At 49.8% G+C, this 22,115-nt stretch overlaps 1 pseudogene; it reads right to left on the bottom strand.

Annotated features, from left to right (window-relative positions):
- Window positions 1-13,633, bottom strand: part of LOC135530984 (AP-5 complex subunit zeta-1-like) — a 30,632-nt pseudogene extending 16,999 nt beyond the window's left edge.
- Between the last annotated feature and the right edge of the window lie 8,482 nt (window positions 13,634-22,115).

Below are 22,115 nucleotides of genomic sequence, written 5' to 3'. Positions count from 1 at the left end.
TGTAGTGTAGGGGTTAGGGTCCCTGCTGTAGTGTACAGTTAGGGTCCCTGCTGTAGTGTAGGGGTTAGGGTCCCTGCTGTAGTGTAGGCCTTAGTTAGGGTCCCTGCTGTAGTGTAGGGGTTAGGGTCCCTGCTGTAGTGTAGGGGTTAGGGTCCCTGCTGTAGTGTAGGGGTTAGGGTCCCTGCTGTAGTGTAGGGGTTAGGGTCCCTGCTGTAGTGTAGGGGTTAGGGTCCCTGCTGTAGTGTAGGGGTTAGGGTCCCTGCTGTAGTGTAGGGGTTAGGGTCCCTGCTGTAGTGTAGGGGTTAGGGTCCCTGCTGTAGTGTAGGGGTTAGGGTCCCTGCTGTAGTGTAGGGGTTAGGGTCCCTGCTGTAGTGTAGGGGTTAGGGTCCCTGCTGTAGTGTAGGGGTTAGGGTCCCTGCTGTAGTGTAGGGGTTAGGGTCCCTGCTGTAGTGTAGGGGTTAGGGTCCCTGCTGTAGTGTAGGGGTTAGGGTCCCTGCTGTAGTGTAGGGGTTAGGGTCCCTGCTGTAGTGTAGGGGTTAGGGTCCCTGCTGTAGTGTAGGGGTTAGGGTCCCTGCTGTAGTGTAGGGGTTAGGGTCCCTGCTGTAGTGTAGGGGTTAGGGTCCCTGCTGTAGTGTAGGGGTTAGGGCCCCTGCTGTAGTGTAGGGGTTAGGGTCCCTGCTGTAGTGTAGGGGTTAGGGTCCCTGCTGTAGTGTAGGGGTTAGGGTCCCTGCTGTAGTGTAGGGGTTAGGGTCCCTGCTGTAGTGTAGGGGTTAGGGTCCCTGCTGTAGTGTAGGGGTTAGGGTCCCTGCTGTAGTGTAGGGGTTAGGGTCCCTGCTGTAGTGTAGGGGTTAGGGTCCCTGCTGTAGTGTAGGGGTTAGGGTCCCTGCTGTAGTGTAGGGGTTAGGGTCCCTGCTGTAGTGTAGGGGTTAGGGTCCCTGCTGTAGTGTAGGGGTTAGGGTCCCTGCTGTAGTGTAGGGGTTAGGGTCCCTGCTGTAGTGTAGGGGTTAGGGTCCATACTGTAGTGTAGGGGTTAGGGTCCCTGCTGTAGTGTAGGGGTTAGGGTCCCTGCTGTAGTGTAGGGGTTAGGGTCCATGCTGTAGTGTAGGGGTTAGGGTCCCTGCTGTAGTGTAGGGGTTAGGGTGTAGGGTACATATTGCGGTCACTCTGTTCTATGAGGCAGTAGTGTAGGGGTTAGGGTGTAGGGTACATACTGGGGTCACTGTTCTATGGGTATAGGGTACATAGGTCACTGTGAGGCAGTAGTAGGGGTTAGGGTGTAGGGTACATATTGCGGTCACTCTGTTCTATGAGGCAGTAGTGTAGGGGTTAGGGTGTAGGGTACATATTGCGGTCACTCTGTTCTATGAGGCAGTAGTGTAGGGGTTAGGGTGTAGGGTACATATTGCGGTCACTCTGTTCTATGAGGCAGTAGTAGGGGTAGGTTGGGGTTACTGCGGTCACACTGTGTAGGGTACATACTGCGGTCACTCTGTTCTATGAGGCAGTAGTGTAGGGGTTAGGTGTAGGTTACATACTGCGGTCACTCTGTTCTATGAGGCAGTAGTGTAGGGGTTAGGGTGTAGGGTACATACTGCGGTCACTCTGTTCTATGAGGCAGTAGTGTAGGGGTTAGGGTGTAGGGTACATACTGCAGTCACTCTGTTCTATGAGGCAGTAGTGTAGGGGTTAGGGTGTAGGGTACATACTGCGGTCACTCTGTTCTATGAGGCGTTGGCAGTACTGGAAACTCTTCTCTCTCAGACGTTCTTTAGGAGGAAGGAGTCTGCTGGAGGACGATGTGGCTGATACCATGGAAACCACAGAGCCGTCCACCTCCGACCTGTCATCTGGGGCCACAGAGAGGTCAAGGGTTAGAGGTCAGGGGTGGACTGACCAGTTGAAGCAACACATTGTAAGATGAGCATAACACCAATGGAACAGATCTCTGACATGTTTACATGCAAATAGTTGATTTGAAGAGACAGGTAGGCTGAAGGTCTGAGCCATCTAATAGAGAGTCAGCCAGCCAGTAGTCAGCCAGCCAGTAGTCAGCCAGCCAGTAGTCAGACAGCCAGTAGTAGGCCAGCCAGTAGTCCGCCAGCCAGTAGTCCGCCAGCCAGCCAGTAGTCCGCCAGCCAGTAGTCAGTCAGCCAGCCAGTAGTCAGCCAGCCAGTAGTCGGCCAGCCAGTAGTCAGCCAGCCAGTAGTCAGCCAGCCAGTAGTCAGCCAGCCTGTAGTCAGCCAGCCTGTAGTCAGCCAGCCTGTAGTCAGCCAGCCAGTAGTCAGCCAGCCAGTAGTCAGTCAGCCAGTAGTAGCCAGCCAGTAGTCAGCCAGCCAGTAGTCAGCCAGCCAGTAGTCAGCCAGCCAGCCAGCAGTCAGCCAGCCAGCCAGTAGTCAGCCAGCCAGCCAGTAGTTAGCCAGCCAGTACAGTCAGCCAGACAGTAGTCAGCCAGCCAGCCGGCCAGTAGTCAGTCAGCCAGCCGGCCAGTAGTCAGTCAGTCAGTAGTCAGACAGTCTGTAGTCAGACAGCCTGTAGTCAGCCAGCCAGTACAGTCAGCCAGCCAGTACAGTCAGCCAGCCAGTACAGTCAGCCAGCCAGCCAGCTGCAATGCAGCCAGGCAGCCAGCCTGTAGTCTACCAGCCAGCCAGCAAGCCTGTAGTCAGCCAGCCAGCCAGCCTGTAGTCAGCCAGTCAGCCAGCCTGTAGTCAGCCAGTCAGCCAGCCTGTAGTCAGCCAGTCAGCCAGCCTGTAGTCAGCCAGTCAGCCAGCCTGTAGTCAGCCAACCAGCCAGCCTGTAGTCAGCCAGCCAGCCTGTAGTCAGCCAGCCAGCCAGCCTGTAGTCAGCCAGCCAGCCAGCCAGCCTGTAGTCAGCCAGCCAGCCTGTAGTCAGCCAGCCAGCCAGTAGTCAGCCAGCCAGCCTGTAGTCAGTCAGCCAGCCAGTAGTCAGTCAGCCAGCCAGTAGTCAGCCAGTCAGCCAGCCAGTCAGTAGTCAGCCAGTCAGTAGTCAGCCAGTCAGCCAGTAGTCAGCCAGCCAGCCAGTCAGTCAGCCAGTAGTCAGCCAGCCAGTAGTCAGCCAGCCAGTAGCCAGCCAGCCAGTCAGCCAGCCAGTAGTCAGTCAGCCAGCCAGTAGTCAGTCAGTCAGCCAGTAGTCAGTCAGTCAGCCAGTCAGTCAGCCAGTAGTCAGCCAGTCAGTCAGCCAGCCAGTAGTCAGCCAGCCAGCCAGTAGTCAGCCGGCCAGTAGTCAGCCAGCCTGTAGTCAGCCAGCCAGTAGTCAGCCAGCCAGTAGTCAGCCAGCCAGTAGTCAGCCAGCCAGTAGTCAGCCAGCCTGTAGTCAGTCAGCCAGCCAGTAGTCAGCCAGTCAGTAGTCAGCCAGTCAGCCAGCCTGTCAGCCAGTCAGCCAGCCTGTAGTCAGCCAGCCAGTAGTCAGTCAGCCAGCCAGTACAGTCAGCCAGCCAGTACAGTCAGCTGCAGTGCAGCCAGTCAGCCAGCCTGTAGTCAGCCAGCCAGCCAGCCTGTAGTCAGTCAGCCAGCCAGCCTGTAGTCAGTCAGTCAGCCAGCCTGTAGTCAGCCAGCCTGTAGTCAGCCAGCCAGCCAGCCAGTCAGCCAGTCAGCCAGTCAGTAGTCAGCCAGTCAGAGTCAGCCAGTAGTCAGCCAGTCAGCCAGCCAGCCAGTCAGCCAGCCTGTCAGTCAGCCAGCCAGCCAGTAGTCAGCCAGCCAGCCTGTAGTCAGCCAGCCAGCCTGAGTAGTCAGTCAGCCAGCCAGTAGTAAGCCAGTCAGCCAGCCAGCCTGTAGTCAGTCAGCCAGCCAGCCAGCCAGTAGTCAGTCAGTCAGTCAGCCAGCCAGTAGTCAGTCAGTCAGCCAGCCATCCAGCAGTCAGTCAGTCAGCCAGCCTGTAGTCAGTCAGCCAGCCAGCCAGCCAGTAGCCAGCCAGCCAACCAGCCTGTAGTCAGTCAGCCAGCCAGTCAGCCAGCCAGTCAGCCAGCCAGTCAGCCAGCCAGTAGTCAGTCAGCCAGTAGTCAGCCAGTCAGCCAGCCAGTAGTCACCCAGTCAGTAGTCAGCCAGTCAGCAAGCCAGTAGTCAGCCAGCCAGCCAGCCTGTAGTCAGTCAGTCAGCCAGTAAACAGTCAGTCAGCTAGACAGCCAGCCTGTAGTCAGTCAGCCAGCCTGTAGTCAGTCAGCCAGCCTGTAGTCAGTCAGCCAGCCAGCCAGTAGTCAGCCAGCCAGCCAGTCAGTCAGCCAGTAGTCAGTCAGTCAGCCAGTAGTCAGTCAGCCAGCCAGCCAGTAGTCAGCCAGCCAGCCAGTAGTCAGCCAGCCAGCCAGTAGTCAGCCAGCCAGTCAGCCAGCCAGTCAGTAGTCAGCCAGCCAGTAGTCAGCCAGCCAGTAGCCAGCCAGCCAGCCAGCCAGCCAGCCAGCCAGTAGTCAGCCAGCCAGTAGTCAGCCAGTAGTCAGCCAGTCAGTAGTCATTCAGTCAGTCAGCAAGCCAGTCAGTCAGCCAGTAGTCAGCCAGCCAGCCTGTAGTCAGTCAGTCAGCCAGTAAACAGTCAGCTAGACAGCCAGCATGTGAGTCAGTCAGCCAGACTGTAGTCTGTCAGCCAGCCAGCCAGTAGTCAGCCAGCCAGCCAGCCAGCCAGCAGTCAGCCAGCCAGCCAGCCTGTAGTCAGCCAGCCAGTCAGCCAGCCAGTAGTCAGCCAGCCAGCCAGCCAGTAGTCAGCCAGTCAGCCAGCCAGTAGTCAGCCAGTAGTCAGCCAGTCAGTAGTCAGCCAAGTCAGCCAGCCAGCCTGTAGTCAGTCAGCCAGCCAGTAGTCAGTCAGTCAGTCAGCCAGTAGTCAGTCAGCCAGTAAGTCAGCCAGCCAGCCTGTAGTCAGCCAGCCAGCCAGCCAGCCAGTCAGCCAGCCAGCCAGTAGTCAGCCAGCCAGCCAGTAGTCAGCCAGCCAGCCAGTAGTCAGCCAGCCAGCCAGTAGTCAGCCAGCCAGTAGTAAGCCAGTCAGCCAGCCAGCCTGTAGTCAGCCAGCCAGTCAGCCAGCCAGTCAGCCAGCCAGTAGTCAGCCAGTCAGTAGTCAGCCAGTCAGTAGTCAGCCAGTCAGTAGTCAGCCAGCCAGTAGTCAGCCAGCCAGTAGTCAGCCAGCCAGTAGTCAGCCAGCCAGCCAGTAGTCAGCCAGCCCAGCCAGCCAGTCAGCCAGTAGTCAGCCAGTCAGTAGTCAGCCAGTCAGTCAGCAAGCCAGTCAGTCAGCCAGCCAGCCTGTAGTCAGTCAGTCAGTCAGTAAACAGTCAGCTAGACAGCCAGCATGTGAGTCAGTCAGCCAGACTGTAGTCTGTCAGCCAGCCAGCCAGTAGTCAGCCAGCCAGCCAGCCAGCAGTCAGCCAGCCAGCCAGCCTGTAGTCAGCCAGCCAGTCAGCCAGCCAGTAGTCAGCCAGTCAGCCAGCCAGTAGTCAGCCAGTAGTCAGCCAGCCAGCCAGTAGTCAGCCAGTCAGCCAGCCAGTAGTCAGCCAGTAGTCAGCCAGTCAGTAGTCAGCCAGTCAGCAAGCCAGTAGTCAGCCAGTAGTCAGCCAGCCAGCCTGTAGTCAGTCAGTCAGTAAACAGTCAGTCAGCTAGACAGCCAGCATGTGAGTCAGTCAGCCAGCCTGTAGTCTGTCAGCCAGCCAGCCAGCCTGTAGTCAGCCAGCCAGCCAGCCTGTAGTCAGCCAGCCAGCCAGCCTGTAGTCAGCCAGCCAGTCAGTCAGTCAGTAGTCAGCCAGTCAGCCAGCCAGTAGTCAGCCAGTCAGTAGTCAGCCAGCCAGCCAGTAGTCAGCCAGCCAGTAGTCAGCCAGTAGTCAGCCAGTCAGCAAGCCAGTAGTCAGCCAGCCAGCCTGTAGTCAGTCAGTCAGCCAGTAAACAGTCAGTCAGCTAGACAGCCAGCATGTGAGTCAGTCAGCCAGCCTGTAGTCTGTCAGCCAGCCAGCCTGTAGTCAGCCAGCCAGCCAGTAGTCAGTCAGCCAGCCAGCCAGTAGTCAGTCAGTCAGCCAGTAGTCAGCCAGTCAGTCAGCCAGTAGTCAGCCAGTCAGTCAGCCAGCCTGTAGTCAGCCAGTCAGTCAGCCAGCCTGTAGTCAGCCAGCCTGTAGTCAGCCAGTCAGTCAGCCAGCCTGTAGTCAGCCAGTCAGTCAGCCAGCCTGTAGTCAGCCAGTCAGTCAGCCAGCCTGTAGTCAGCCAGCCAGCCAGCCTGTAGTCAGCCAGCCAGCCAGCCTGTAGTCAGCCAGTCAGTCAGCCTGTAGTCAGCCAGTCAGTCAGCCAGTAGTCAGCCAGTCAGTCAGTCAGCCAGTCAGTCAGCCAGCCAGTAGTCAGCCAGCCAGTAGTCAGCCAGCCAGTAGTCAGCCAGTCAGTAGTCAGCCAGTCAGCAAGCCAGCCAGCCTGTAGTCAGTCAGTCAGCCAGTAAACAGTCAGTCAGCATGTGAGTCAGTCAGCTGGCCAGCCAGCTAGCCAGCCAGTCAGTCAGCTAGACACCTTACCATGGAAGAAGGAGAGACTGAGCTGGCAGACCAGAGATACAACCAAATATAACCCCCATTCACATCTCAATGGAACCTCCCCCCACACACCTGCGTCTGTGCTGTTGTTGCCATCCGTTACATTGTGGTATGTGATCAGCCAATGGCGTAGCAGAGAGAAACTGTAGAGGTTCATCCATTGGTCGTCTGAGAAGGCTTGGCTGACACACAGCACCGTGAAGAAATCACCACACACACAGCCGTCCAGCTCCACCACTGGCCCCGGCTACACACACACACACACACCATTTAGAAAAGACATTCAGAACGTCCAGATGTTTCATTACAGTTCTGCATGTAAACATATGCAGTGATTTGATTGGTTTATTAGAGGTCACCTGACGTATTCGAGGGCCAGTGAAAAACCCTCCTGACGAAGCCACACCTCCCTGTTGAACACTGGCGTAGCGCAGCCAATCGACAAGCCTCTTACTGAGCAGGGTCACATGATCTACACACACACACACACACACACCATTTAGAATATTCATATTCAGATAGCTAGGTGAGACAACCGCATATTACAGTAGTTAGTATATTCAGATAGCTAGGTGGACAACCACATATTACAGTAGTTAGTATATTCAGATAGCTAGGTGAGACAACCACATATTACAGTAGTTAGTATATTCAGATAGCGAGGTGAGACAACCACATATTACAGTAGTTAGTATATTCAGATAGCTAGGTGAGACAACCACATATTACAGTAGTTAGTATATTCAGATAGCTAGACAACCACATATTACAGTAGTTAGTATATTCAGATAGCTAGACAACCACATATTACAGTAGTTAGTATATTCAGATAGCTAGGTGAGACAACCACATATTACAGTAGTTAGTATATTCAGATAGCTAGGTGAGACAACCACATATTACAGTAGTTAGTATATTCAGATAGCTAGGTGAGACAACCACATATTACAGTAGTTAGTATATTCAGATAGCTAGGTGAGACAACCACATATTACAGTAGTTAGTATATTCAGATAGCTAGGTGAGACAACCACATATTACAGTAGAGTATATTCAGATAGCTAGGTGAGACAACCACATATTACAGTAGTTAGTATATTCAGATAGCTAGGTGAGACAACCACATATTACAGTAGTTAGTATATTCAGATAGCTAGGTGGACCCACCTGTTGTCCCAGGTCTAAATCAGTCCATGATTAACCCACCTGGTGTAGTTAGTATATTCAGATAGCTAGGTGTCCCAGGTATTACAGTAGTTAGTATATTCAGATTACAGGGAGACAACCACATATTCCCAGGTCTAAATCAGTCCCTGATTAGAGGTAATCACCCACCTGGTGTCCCAGGTCTAAATCAGTCCCTGATTAGAGGGGAATAACCCACCTGTTGTCCCAGTATATTCAGTCCTGATTAGAGGGGACAACCACATATTACAGTCTAGTATATTCAGTCCCTGAGGGGAATAACCCACCTGTTGTCCCAGGTCTAAATCAGTCCCTGATTAGTAGGGTATATAACCCACCTGGTGACAACCAGGTCTAAATCAGTCCCTGATTAGATAGGGTGAATAACCCTGTTGTCCCAGGTCTAAATCAGTACCTGATTAGAGTTAGTAACCCATATTGTCCCAGGTCTAAATCAGTCCCTGATTAGAGGGGAATAACCCACCTGGTGTCCCAGGTCTAAATCAGGCCCTGATTAGAGGGTAATAACCCACCTGGTGTCCCAGGTCTAAATCAGTCCCTGATTAGAGGGGAATCACCCACCTGGTGTCCCAGGTCTAAATCAGTCCCTGATTAGAGGGGAATAACCCACCTGGTGTCCCAGGTCTAAATCATTCCCCTTTGATGTTTGCAGAGAACGACAGACACACACAACAAGAGAGAATCACATAATCGCAAGCTCTTCTCAAGCACAGATACACGCCTGTGTCCGTTTTACCTTCAGTAAGGCTCTCTGGGCAGTAGGTGATGATGGTGTTGAGAAGAGGCAGAGTGTGAAGGTGAGAGAGTATGCCTGCTGGTCGTCCCTCCAAACTTCGAAGGAGGAGAGAGGAGAGAGCTGACAGGTCTTCTTTAGACTCTGCCTGAGACAGAGAGAAAGAGCCAGAGAGAAAGAGCCAGAGAGAAAGAGCCAGAGAGAAAGAGCCAGAGAGAAAGAGAGAAAGAGCCAGAGAGAAAGAGAGAAAGAGCCAGAGAGAAAGAGCCAGAGAGAGAGAAAGAGCCAGAGAGAAAGAGCCAGAGAGAAAGAGCCAGAGAGAAAGAGCCAGAGAGAAAGAGTCCCAGGAGAAAGAGCCAGAGAGAAAAGAGAGAAAGAGCCAGAGAAAGAGCCAGAGAAAGAGAGAAAGAGCCAGAGAGAAAGAGAGAAAGAGCCAGATGAGAAAGAGCCAGAGAAAGAGCCAGAGAGAAAGAGCCAGAGAGAAAGAGCCGGAGAGAAAGACAGAGAGAAAGAGCCAGAGAGAAAGAGAGAAAGAGCCAGAGAGCCAGAGAGAAAGAGCCAGAGAGAAAGAGCCAGAGAGAAAGAGCCAGAGAGAAAGAGCCGGAGAGAAAGAGACAGAGAGAAAGAGACAGAGAGCCAGAGAGAAAGAGACAGAGAGAAAGAGACAGAGAGAAAGAGACAGAGAGAAAGAGACAGAGAGAAAGAGACAGAGACAGAGAGACAAAGAGAAAGAGACAGAGAGAAAGAGAGACAGAGACAGAGAGAAAGCGGCAGAGAGAAAGCGACAGACAGAGAGACAGAGACAGAGTTTCACAGGCTAGTGGCCAATCCTTCAAAAGGGCTTTATGTTTTGAGAGACCTCTACCCGAGGTATAACAAAGCCCAACCTTATATGAAATGGATGGCTGTGTAAAAAGCTCTGATATTGCTCAAATTAGGAATACAAGCAGTCAGTCGTCTGCACTACATACACAAACAAACAGCATTAGAATATCTTAACGCATTTTGAACCTGTAAACACACAGATACAATATGCTAAAATATCAAATATATTTATGATGAATGTAAACTTCACTTTATGGTAGCTGTTCAATACACAACTTTCTGAGTCAAATGTTCTCTCAGTCATTCCTGTATGGTCCTGACATACAGTATCACCTGTTGTGTATTGAACGCCGACCGAAAAGAATGAGTTAAGGGGGTGTGTCACAATATTTATCAATTTAACCACCATTACAGTAAAATATTTTGACACATCCATTTCATATATGGGAGATGTTAGACATATGGAAAAACATGGTTGGGGTTTGTTAAACCTCGGGTAACAACATTTTGGGGGACTTGCCACGAGCCTATTCAGTATGGATGTGTACCTGTGACAGCATTAAAGCAGCTGTATGACTGGGTAAAGGGCTGTGGTCATGTATGGTGTAGATCTGCCCCGGACCAGAGGGGGGCAGTGTTTCTCTGAGTACTGCCGAGGTCAACACAGTCAGCTGCTCCACAGAGGAAGACACACAAAGCGACAGCAGACGCTGATGCAGCTCCACTGGCAGCCTGTGGACAACACATATACACAGGTTACCATGACAACACGCTAATGCAACCACCCAGTACCATGGGGAAGGCAAGCGTGCAAGTTTTTGTTTCAGCCCAGCTATAAAACACATGAAAATTCAACTATGGTCTTCCATTCTTTACAGATATGACAGCCCAACACCTGCAACCCTCTTCAGGACCAGAGAGACACACAGTCTTACTGTACTAGGTGCAAGGGTTTAGGGTGTAGGGTACCTCCTAGTGTACTAGGTGGAGGCCATGATCAGGTGTAGTCAGTTAGGGTTTAGGGTGTAGGTAGGATGTAGGGTACCTCCTAGTGTACTAGGTGGAGGCCATGATCAGGTGTAGTCAGTTAGGGTTTAGGGTGTAGGGTTTAGGGTGTAGGGTACCTCCTAGTGTACTAGGTTGAGGCCATGATCAGGTGTAGTCAGTTAGGGTTTAGGGTGTAGGGTACCTCCTAGTGTACTAGGTGGAGGCCATGATCAGGTGTAGTCAGTTAGGGTTTAGGGTGTAGGGTTTAGGGTACCTCCTAGTGTACTAGGTTGAGGCCATGATCAGGTGTAGTTTAGTGTACTAGGTTGAGGCCATGATCAGGTGGTCAGTAGGGTGTAGGGTTTAGGGTTTAGGGTACCTCCTAGTGTACTAGGTTGAGGCCATGATCAGGTGTAGTCAGTTAGGGTTTAGGGTGTAGGGTACCTCCTAGTGTACTTGGTTGAGGCCATGATCAGGTGTAGTCAGTTAGGGTTTAGGGTGTAGGGTACCTCCTAGTGTACTTGGTGGAGGCCATGATCAGGTGTAGTCTCTGGAGTGAGTCGATGACATCATGGCCGTGTTCTTTACCCATCAGCTGCTTGGTGATCCTGCAGTAGAACTTCTGTAGCTCCTCCTCCCCGATCTCCCTGGAAACAACATCACAGCCGTCACCTTCATGCAGCTACGGGTCAGTGGTGAACGACTCCAGAGAGGTGTACTACAAGGCAGGGTCGATGAGTTAGCCAGCTAACTTTGTTATCAGAAATAACTGTTGATTTTCTGATTTATTATGAAACCTAAACCTGTTGGTTGTTAAATCAATTAGACCACGCCCATTTCAAGCTTATCTTTAAAAAAAATAATTTCAGAATAATTTGGCAAGTTAGCTGTGTAAAGGAACCTACAAGCTACTCTCTGGTTATCTACATGCGTAACTGCACATGGGTGGAGTCGTTGTTTTGAGGGCAGGGGAATCTTTTTGTTGCGTCCCACCCAGAGAGGAAGTCAGTGTCTAGGATATCCACTAGGGGGAGCCAGACTGCAAGAGGCCTTGTGTAGTGGATATCCACTAGGGGAAACCAGAGTCGCCGAGGCTTTTTGACTCTCACGACGACGTTTGAACTTCTGGATCCGGTGTTATATGCCGTTTACAGATGCTAGCTACATGTCAGGCTAGTCTGGTGTTATATACCTGTTTACAGATGATAGCTACATGTCAGGCTAGTCTGGTGTTATATGCCTGTTTACAGATGATAGCTACATGTCAGGCTAGTCTGGTGTTATATGCCTGTTTACAGATGATAGCTACATGTCAGGCTAGTCTGGTGTTATATACCTGTTTACAGATGCTAGCTACATGTCAGGCTAGTCTGGTGTTATATGCCTGTTTACAGATGATAGCTACATGTCAGGCTAGTCTGGTGTTATATGACTGTTTACAGATGCTAGCTACATGTCATCTATAAAATAGCCTCCAACACTCTACTCAACAAACTGGATGCAGTCTATCACAGTGCCATCCGTTTTGTCACCAAAGCCCCATACACTACCCACCATTGCGACCTGTACGCTCTCGTTGGTTGGCCCTCGCTTCATACTCGTCGCCAAACCCACTGGCTACAGGTTATCTACAAGTCTCTACTAGGTAAATCCCCGCCTTATTTCAGCTCACTGGTCACCATAGCAGCACTCACTCCAGCAGATATACCTCACTGGTCACCATAGCAGTAGCACGCGCTCCAGCAGATATACCTCACTGGTCACTGGTCACCATAGCAGCACCCACTCGCACCCAGCACGCGCTCCAGCAGGTATATCTCACTGGTCACCATAGCAGCACTCACTCCAGCAGGTATATCTCACTGGTCACCATAGCAGCTCCAGCAGATATACCTCACTGGTCACCATAGCAGCACCCACTCGCAGCATGCGCTCCAGCAGGTATACCTCACTGGTCACCATAGCAGCACCCAGCAGCATGCGTATATCTCACTGGTCACCATAGCAGCACCCACTCGTAGCACACGCTCCAGCAGGTATATCTCACTGGTCACCATAGCAGCACCCACCCATGCGTGCTCCAGCTGGTATACCTCACTGGTCACCATAGCAGCACCCACTCCAGCATGCGCTCCAGCAGGTATACCTCACTGGTCACCATAGCAGCACCCACTCGTAGCATGCGCTCCAGCTGGTATACCTCACTGGTCACCATAGCAGCACCCACCAGCACGCGTATACCTCACCTGTCACCCCCAAAGCCAATTCCTCCTTTGGTCGTCTTTCCTTCCAGTTCTCTGCTGCCCATGACTGGAACGAATTGCAAAAATCTCTGAAGCTGGAGACTCACATCTCTCTCACTAGCTTTAAGCACCAGCTGCCAGAGCATTTTACAGATCACTGCACCTGCACTTAGCCTATCTGTAAACAGCCCATCTATCTACCTACCTCATCCCCATACTGGTATTTATTTATTTTGCTCCTTTGCACCCCAGTATCTCTACCTGCACATTCATCCTCTGCCGATCTACCATTCCACTGTTTAATTGCTATATTGTAATTACTTCGCCACCATGGCCTATTTATTTCCTTAACTTACCTCATTTGCATTCACTGTATATAGACTTTTTGTTTTCTTTTGTTCTACTGTATTATTGACTGTATGTTTTGTTTATTCCATGTGTAACTCTGTGTTGTTGTTTGTGTCTCACTGCTTTGCTTTATCTTGGCCAGGTCGCAGTTGTAAATGAGAACTTGTTCTCAACTAGCCTACCTGGTTAAATAAATCAAATAAATAAACAGCCATTTTTATTTTATTTGTTTTATGTAATATTGAAGAGTGGGACAACATTCCACAATCAACAGCCTGATCAACTCTATACGAAGGAGATGCGCTGCATGAGGACAATTGTGGTCACAACAGATACTGACGGGTTTTCTTAACCACGCCACTACCCCTTTTTTTCAAGTATCTGTTACCAACAGATCCATATCTGTATACTCAGTCATGTGACATCTATTGATTAGGGCCTAAAATGTTTTACTTAAATTGACTGATTTCCTTCTAGTAACTCACTAAAATCTTTGAAATGGTTGCGTTTATATTTTTGTTCAGTGTACCTTGCAACTCGGTTTGTTAGTTGCGCAGTGACAAGAGCAAGTTAACACCAAACAACATGACAGCAGCGGGGTACGACGGACAGAAGCAGGCGAAGAACAGTGTCCTTTCCCCGGCTTGACTCTGTTCTGAACACCGCTAACTGCCGGGTCTTACCTGGCTTGTTTGATCAAACTCTCTGTTCCTGCTGAATACATCGTCGCAGTCCAGACAGGTTGTCCGCTGGGGAAACATGTCCGACTGACAATCACGTGAATCCTCTACTAGTTCCGCGTTGTCAGCGAGCCTGCCCCGTTTACGTGACGTATTTCATTACGCTTTATTTTTTAAGTCAGAACAAATACTTATTTACAATGACGGCCGACCCCGGCTAATGCCCTATGGGGACTCCCAATCATGGCCGGATGTGATAAAACCTGGATTTGATTCAGGGACTGTAGTGATGCTTCTTGTACTGAGATGCAGTGGCTTAGACTGCTGCACCACTCGGACATCTTCACGGACTTGATCACTGTTCCAGGGACATCAGCGATAAGAACATCCAATATGGCTGCCAACGAATTACAAAAATATATATATTATTTTGTATTATTATTTTATTAACATCAAATCAATACAACAAGTACATGGGGAAAACAAGTATATATAAAGAATATACAAAGGATATTTGGGCTAAGGGGCGGGGCTGGGGCTAAGGGGTAGAATATTAAGGGGCGTACAAACGTTTATCATCTAACAGCTTTTTTGTCAAGAGTATTTAATTGTCTTAAAATAATGTTCAATTTATTTTTGCAAGGTAATAAAATGTTTTGTTTGTAAATGTACATTTGTGAATATGAAATTTGGTCAAAAGAATAATGAAATGAATTACATAAAATAGTTTCAACTTCTTTCTATCCTCAGTAAAGAATCCAAACAGTACATCTCTCCATAATAGTGTAAAATCTTTATAAATGTGCTTGATTATACATCTACTGATGTCAGATTCCTTACATGAATTCAATGCCAAAAAAGATGCAACACTGTTTCTTAAGCTGCTCTGACAGCTGATGCTTAAAGTTAGTGAGGGAGATATAAGTCTCCAACTTCAGTGATTTTTGCAATTTGTTCCAGTCATTGGCAGCAGAGAACTGGAAGGAAAGGCAGCCAAAGGGGGTGTTGGCTTTGGGGATGACCAGTGAGATATACCCGCTGGAGCGTGTGCTACAGGTGGGTGTTATGGTGACCAGTGAGCCTCAAGGCGGAGCTTTACCTAGCAAAGACTTATAGATGACCTGGAGCCAGTGGGTTAGGCAACGAATATGTAGCGAGGGCCAGCCGACGAGAGTGTACAGGTCACAGTGGTAGGTGGTATATGGTGCTTTGGTGACAAAACGGATGGCACTGTGATAGACTGCATCCAATTCGCTGAGTAGAGTGTTGGAGACTATTTTGTAAATGACATCGCTGAAGTCAAGAATCGGTAGGATAGTCAATATTGCTATTAAAATAGTACTCACTTAAAGGAATGGGTAATTGTTTACAAGTTGCCAGCTATCCCATAAAACCAACACCAAAAAAAAGTTTGGATAACTTCCTGTTCAACGGAGCCTTCAACCGTTTCCACTCCGTTTGGACGTTTAAATGGCATGAAATCCGGCACAATGTAACGGAGTGCTTATGGATCATGTAAACAAGGCTTTAGCCTCAGTCACAGACAGAAGGGGTTAAATATCTTTGTCTCAGTCATAGCAGAGAGGAAGAGGTAAAGAGAGAGGCCCGACTCGGTGGAAAATCTATCTCCAGCAGGTGGTGTTTTTTTCAGTTTTTCCACCCATCAAGCAAGGAGTTTCTGCATGGAGGTCGATGAGAGAGCGTTGAATTTGGTCATGGCTTTTTGCTTTGACATGCGCTGTCAACTGTGGGATCTTATATAGACAAGGCCATCAGATTGTTAGACAGCCACCACCAGCACAGAGAGGCGGCTGCCTACCTAGTTTCTGTACGGAGGACAATGAGAGAGTGTTGAATTTGGTCAACAACAAAAATGTATGGCTTATTTGCTACGTGAGGTTTATTTGATTGAATAGAAGTTTCATAATGCTTAGGTTGTTACGAGTGTACTGATATACAGAGCCTTCGGAAAGTATTCAGACCCCTTTACTTTTCCACATTTTGTTACGTTACAACCTTATTCTAAAATGGATTAAATAGGGTTTTTGATTATCAATCTACACACAATACCCCATAATTACATCACAATACCCCATAATGACATCACCATATAATTACCCTACACCCTAAAATGAGAAAGCAAAAACAGATTTTTTTGTTGTTGAATTTTTGGAAAATGTATAAAAAACAACTGAAATATCCCATTTACATTTACATAAGTATTCAGACCCTTTACTCAGTAATTTGTTGAAGCACCTTTGGCAGCGATTACAGCCTCTAGTCTTCTTGGGTATGGTGCTACAAGCTTGGCACACCTGTATTTGGGGAGTTTTCTCCCATTCTTCTCTGCAGATCCTCTCAAGCTCTGTCAGGTTGGATGGGGAGCATTGCTGCACAGCTATTTTCTCTCCAGAGATGTTCGATCGGGTTCAAGTCTGGGCTCTGGCTGGGCCACCCAAGGACATTCAGAGACTACACTTGAGCATCATCATGAGATTAAACAACTGCTTGCTACATCTACTTGCCTGTTTGTGTGTGTGACAAGAACTGAGTAACATGGTGTGACCTGCATGTTGCAAAATTGTAGATAAGCATATGCTTTGTCCTTGTGTTTGTATGTAACAATATTGAGCACATGGTGTGACTTGCTGTATCTTACAAAGTTGTGGTTAATCAGGTATAGGGAGGGGTGGTCATCACGAGGTTTAACTGAGATGGAAAAATACTGAACAACACAATAGCAGGAACTGAGCAACTGTTATAACTAGGCTGCGATACCAGAACAGTAAGGATCTATACATCGACGGTGGGAGGACTCCAAGAAGCGCCAAGAGGCGGGGACGTCTAAACCACGCTCAGCCTCTACTGTGATAGGCCAACAGACGGGTTGGAACTATGTCTATCACAGTTTAAGAACAGCTGTTTACATACATCCTGTCAGCTCCCTGTTCTGCCCTGCGTGGTATTACAGTGAGCCCGTATATACCAAAGTTGCATTTGCCATTTATTGCTTAGCTAATAAAAAATACATAGTATACAATTGGTGACTCATTGTTATATTTATCCTGATACCAGATTAGAATTTACGAAACTCTAACACCAGCCAGCCATCTAACGTCAGCTAGCCAGCCAGCCATGTAACGTCAGCCAGCCAGCCAGCCATCTAACGTCAGCTAGCCAGCCAGCCAGCCATCTAACAGCCAGCCAGCCAGCCATCACGTCAGCCAGCCAGCCATCTAACGTCAGCCAGCCAGCCACGCCAGCCAGCCATCTAACGTCAGCCAGCCAGCCATCTAACGTCAGCTAGCCAGCCAGCCATCTAACGTCAGCTAGCCAGCCAGCCATCTAACGCTAGCCAGCCATCTAACGCCAGCCAGCCAGCCAGCCAGCCAGCCATCTAACGTCAGCCAGCCAGCTAGCCAGCCAGCCATCTAATGTCAGCTAGCCAGCCATCTAACGCTAGCCAGCCAGCCATCTAACGTAGCCAGCCAGCTAGCCAGCCAGCCATCTAACAGTCAGCCAGCCAGCCATCTCAGCCAGCCATCTAACGTCAGCCAGCCAGCCAGCCATCATCTAACGTCAGCTAGCCAGCCAGCCATCTAACGTCAGCTAGCCAGCCAGCCAGCCATCTAACGTCAGCCAGCCAGCAGCCAGCCAGCCATCTAACGTCAGCTAGCCAGCCAGCCATCATAACGCCATCTAACGTCTGCTAGCCAGCCAGCCATCTAAAGCCAGCCATCTAACGTCAGCTAGCCAGCCAGCCATCTAACGTAGCCAGCCAGCTAAGCCAGCCAGCCATCTAACGTCAGCTAGCCAGCCAGCAGCCAGCCAGCCATCTAACGCCAGCCATCTAAGCCAGCCAGCCAGCCATCTAACGTCAGCTAGCCAGCCAGCCATCTAACGTCAGCTAGCCAGCCAGCCATCTAACGTCAGCTAGCCAGCCAGCCATCTAACGTCAGCTAGCCAGCCAGCCATCTAACGCTAGCCAGCCAGCCTAGCCAGCCAGCCATCTAACGTCAGCTAGCCAGCCAGCCAGCCATCTAACGTCAGCTAGCCAGCCAGCCATCTAACGTCAGCTAGCCAGCCATCTAACGTCAGCTAGCCAGCCAGCCATCTAACGTCAGCTAGCCAGCCAGCCATCTAACGTCAGCTAGCCAGCCAGCCATCTAACGTCAGCTAGCCAGCCAGCCATCTAACGTCAGCTAGCCAGCCAGCCATCTAACGTCAGCCAGCCAGCCATCTAATGTCAGCCAGCCATCTAACGTCAGCTAGCCAGCCAGCCATCTAACGTCAGCTAGCCAGCCAGCCATCTAACGTCAGCTAGCCAGCCAGCCATCTAACGTCAGCTAGCCAGCCAGCCATCTAACGTCAGCTAGCCAGCCAGCCATCTAGCGTCAGCTAGCCAGCCAGCCATCTAGCCACGTCAGCTAGCCAGCCAGCCATCTAACGTCAGCTAGCCAGCCAGCCATCTAACGCCAGCTAGCCAGCCAGCCATCTAACGTCAGCTAGCCAGCCAGCCATCTAGCCAGCCGCCATCAGCTAGCCAGCCAGCCATCTAACGTCAGCTAGCCAGCCAGCCATCTAACGTCAGCTAGCCAGCCAGCCATCTAACGTCAGCTAGCCAGCCAGCCATCTAACGTCAGCTAGCCAGCCAGCCATCTAACGTCAGCTAGCCAGCCAGCCATCTAACGCCATCAGCTAGCCAGCCAGCCATCTAACGTCAGCTAGCCAGCCAGCCATCTAACGTCAGCTAGCCAGCCAGCCATCTAACGTCAGCTAGCCAGCCAGCCATCTAACGTCAGCTAGCCAGCCAGCCATCTAACGTCAGCTAGCCAGCCAGCCATCTAACGTCAGCTAGCCAGCCAGCCATCTAACGTCAGCTAGCCAGCCAGCCAGCCATCTAACGTCAGCTAGCCAGCCAGCCATCTAACGTCAGCTAGCCAGCCAGCCATCTAACGTCAGCTAGCCAGCCAGCCATCTAACGTCAGCTAGCCAGCCAGCCATCTAACGTCAGCTAGCCAGCCAGCCATCTAACGTCAGCTAGCCAGCCAGCCATCTAACGTCAGCTAGCCAGCCAGCCATCTAACGTCAGCTAGCCAGCCAGCCATCTAACGCCAGCTAGCCAGCCAGCCATCTAAGCCAGCTAGCCAGCCAGCCATCTAACGTCAGCTAGCCAGCCAGCCATCTAACGTCAGCTAGCCAGCCAGCCATCTAAGCCGCCATCTAACGCCAGCTAGCCAGCCAGCCATCAGCCATCTAACGCCAGCTAGCCAGCCAGCCATCTAAGCCAGCAGCTAGCCAGCCAGCCATCTAACGTCAGCTAGCCAGCCAGCCATCTAACGTCAGCTAGCCAGCCAGCCATCTAACAGCTAGCCAGCCAGCCATCTAACGTCAGCCAGCCAGCCATCTAACAGTCAGCTAGCCAGCCAGCCAGCCAGCCATCTAATCTAGCCAGCCAGCCATCTAACGTCAGCTAGCCAGCCAGCCAGCCATCTAGCCACGTCAGCTAGCCAGCCAGCCATCTAACGCCAGCAGCCAGCCAGCCATCTAACGCCAGCTAGCCAGCCAGCCATCTAACATCAGCTAGCCAGCCAGCCATGTAACGTCAGCTAGCCAGCCAGCCATCTAACGTCAGCTAGCCAGCCAGCCATCTAACGTCAGCTAGCCAGCCAGCCATCTAACGTCAGCTAGCCAGCCAGCCATCTAAGCCAGCCAGCCATCTAACATCAGCTAGCCAGCCAGCCATCTAACGTCAGCTAGCCAGCCAGCCATCTAACGTCAGCTAGCCAGCCAGCCATCTAATGTCAGCTAGCCAGCCAGCCATCTAACGTCAGCTAGCCAGCCAGCTATCTAACGTCAGCTAGCCAGCCATCTAACGTCAGCTAGCAAGCTAACAATAAGCTTTAACTTGCAATGAAAACAACTTTCTGACAACATTAGAAACATATAGTATCTGAACCTGTAGCTGGACTCTTACCCGTATAACGTTACATGAATGAATGGCTCACGGCAGACTGCAGCCCATTTCATTAAATAAGACGTCCTGTTTCCGTTTAGTTTGTACAGCTTGTTTGGCCCCTCGTTGTGTCAAGACACTCTGGTTCACTCTGACCGTGTACAATGCCATAAGAATCATCTTAGGCTTCAGCCCCCAACCAAACTCTGACCATTTTACTCTCCTTAGTAGAGCTGGTTAGGCTGTTTTCATGTTATCCAGACCGTTGGTGACTCTAACTGTGCTGCTGAGAACAATTCAATTAAGCTTTTTGACACCGGCCACAATCAACCGGTGTTGAGCATTGGTCAATTCCTCAGTAATTCTGCACTCTGGACAGTTGTTGTTGCAGTGATGTTCTATTGAAATGGATACCTGAATCCTGGAGTCTTTTGGCAAGTTTTAATACGCAATACATTTAAAAACGTCCTGTGAAACTGGAGGGCGCGCAATTCAAATAAATCATCATACACGTTATGGATATTAAACATTTAGGTAGATATAAGTGTCTTATATAGGTTGAAAGCTTAAATTTTTGTTCATCTAATTGCCAGGCCAGGGTGAGTCTCCATGGTTATCACAACATCAGGCCAGGGTGGGCCTCCATGGTTATCACAACATCAGGCCAGGGTGAGCCTCCATGGTTACCACAACGTCACGCCAGGGTGAGCCTCCATGGTTACCACAACGTCACGCCAGGGTGAGCCTCCATGGTTATCACAACATCAGGCCAGGGTGAGCCTCCATGGTTATCACAACATCAGGCCAGGGTGAGCCTCCATGGTTACCACAACGTCACGCCAGGGTGAGCCTCCATGGTTATCACAACATCAGGCCAGGGTGGGCCTCCATGGTTATCACAACATCAGGCCAGGGTGAGTCTCCATGGTTACCACAACGTCACGCCAGGGTGTAGTGTGCCTCCACTGAGTTTCGTAAATTCTGACACCTCCACTGTAGTGCTCTATAATGGCTCATATACAAAGATGAGTCCTCTATCTACCTCTATGGGCTCTCCACAGTGGCTTCACAGTCTATGCAAAACGGAACTCGGTAGAGTGCTCTGCAAACAAGCCTCCGCCGGGACCCTTCCAGATCCATTGTATAGACTGTGGAGAGTTTTTTGGAGAGCTGTAACTAAAACAAACTTATTGTCAAATGGAAATGGTGACAAATATGGGAAATAAAATTTAAGAACAATTGATTCTCTCTCCCTCCCTCTCTCTCTCTCTGTCTCTCCCCCTCCCTCTATTTCTCTATCTCTCGCTCAATTCAATTCGCTTTATTGGCATGACGTAACAATGTACATATTGTCAAAGCTTATTTCGGATATTTACAATATGAAAATAAATAAAAATGAGAATCAAAATTGTCAACGGGACAACAGTAACAACAATAACCAAGGGTCAAAATAACCCTACATTCAACAATAACAATAAGCATACAGTAGAGGACATGTGCAGGTTGGTTGGTCTGTCAGACATTGTCCCTCATCTTATGGCAGGCAGCAATGTAGTGCGCTGCTAACCCACAGCTCTCTGCGTCCTCCCCCAACAGGACGGGTAGCCTATCCTCATCAGAGAGGTCTTTGAAACCTTAAATAAGGGTTTCAAATTTGGGAAAATGACACTCTAATTGTTTTATATATATTTTTTAAACATTTTGTCAGGAAATGCAGCTCGATCTCAGGTTCTGCTATTGTGCAGTAGTTGCACAGCCTTTCCTCTACAGGGAGCCAGGTTTTCCTGTGTCTACCCTTCTCAATGGCAAGGCTGTGCTCACTGAGCCTCTGTCTCTCTGTCTCTCTGTCTCTCTCTCTCTCTCTCTCTCTATATATATATATCTCTATATCTCTCTCTCTATCTCTATCTCAATTCAATTCAAAGGGGTGTTATTGGCTCTTTCACACCCCACTGCTCAGCACGATGCACTTGTTATTTTCACCCTCACCCCGCCCCGCTCTTTCTGTGTCTGTGTGTGTGTGTGTGGCAGGTGACATTTTGGTAGTATAAATTTACTTCTCAGTCCAGCTGATCTGTCCTCAGATAAACATCAGTTTGTTAAGAATGGAGTAAACCTCTCTCTCTCTCTCTCTCTCTCTCTCTCTTCTCTCTCTCTCAGAGCAGCATTAGATGCCTGGGTGTCAGCGACTCTCTACTGTCAGTTCGTCGTCTTTGTCAGGTAAATAACTTTCATTCAATTATGTTTTCAACTGCTAAGCAACAGCTGGGTGAAGATGTAAAGATTTAAATAGTTTAATTATCTAATAGTGATGTGTCTCAGTTTAAACCAAAATTATGGAGAGGAGAGAACTGGGGGAGAGAAACAGAGACTACAGGGAAACAGAAAGATAGAGTGAATGCCAATCTGCCGTAGAGAGAGAGAGAACTGGAGGAGAGAAACAGTATATAGTACATACAGTCAGTATAGTACAGTATAGTACAGGAAGTATATAGTACATACAGTCAGTGTAGTACAGTACAGGAAGTATATAGTACATACAGTCGGTATAGTACAATATAGTACAGGAAGTATATAGTACATACAGTCAGTATAGTATAGTACAGGAGGTATATAGTAAATACAGTCAGTGTAGTAC

The sequence above is a fragment of the Oncorhynchus masou genome, unplaced genomic scaffold (assembly GCF_036934945.1).
Source record: "Oncorhynchus masou masou isolate Uvic2021 unplaced genomic scaffold, UVic_Omas_1.1 unplaced_scaffold_1476, whole genome shotgun sequence".
Lineage (NCBI taxonomy): Eukaryota > Metazoa > Chordata > Actinopteri > Salmoniformes > Salmonidae > Oncorhynchus > Oncorhynchus masou.
Note: the sequence above shows the minus strand (reverse complement) of the source record. Positions and strands in the feature narration are given on the sequence as shown.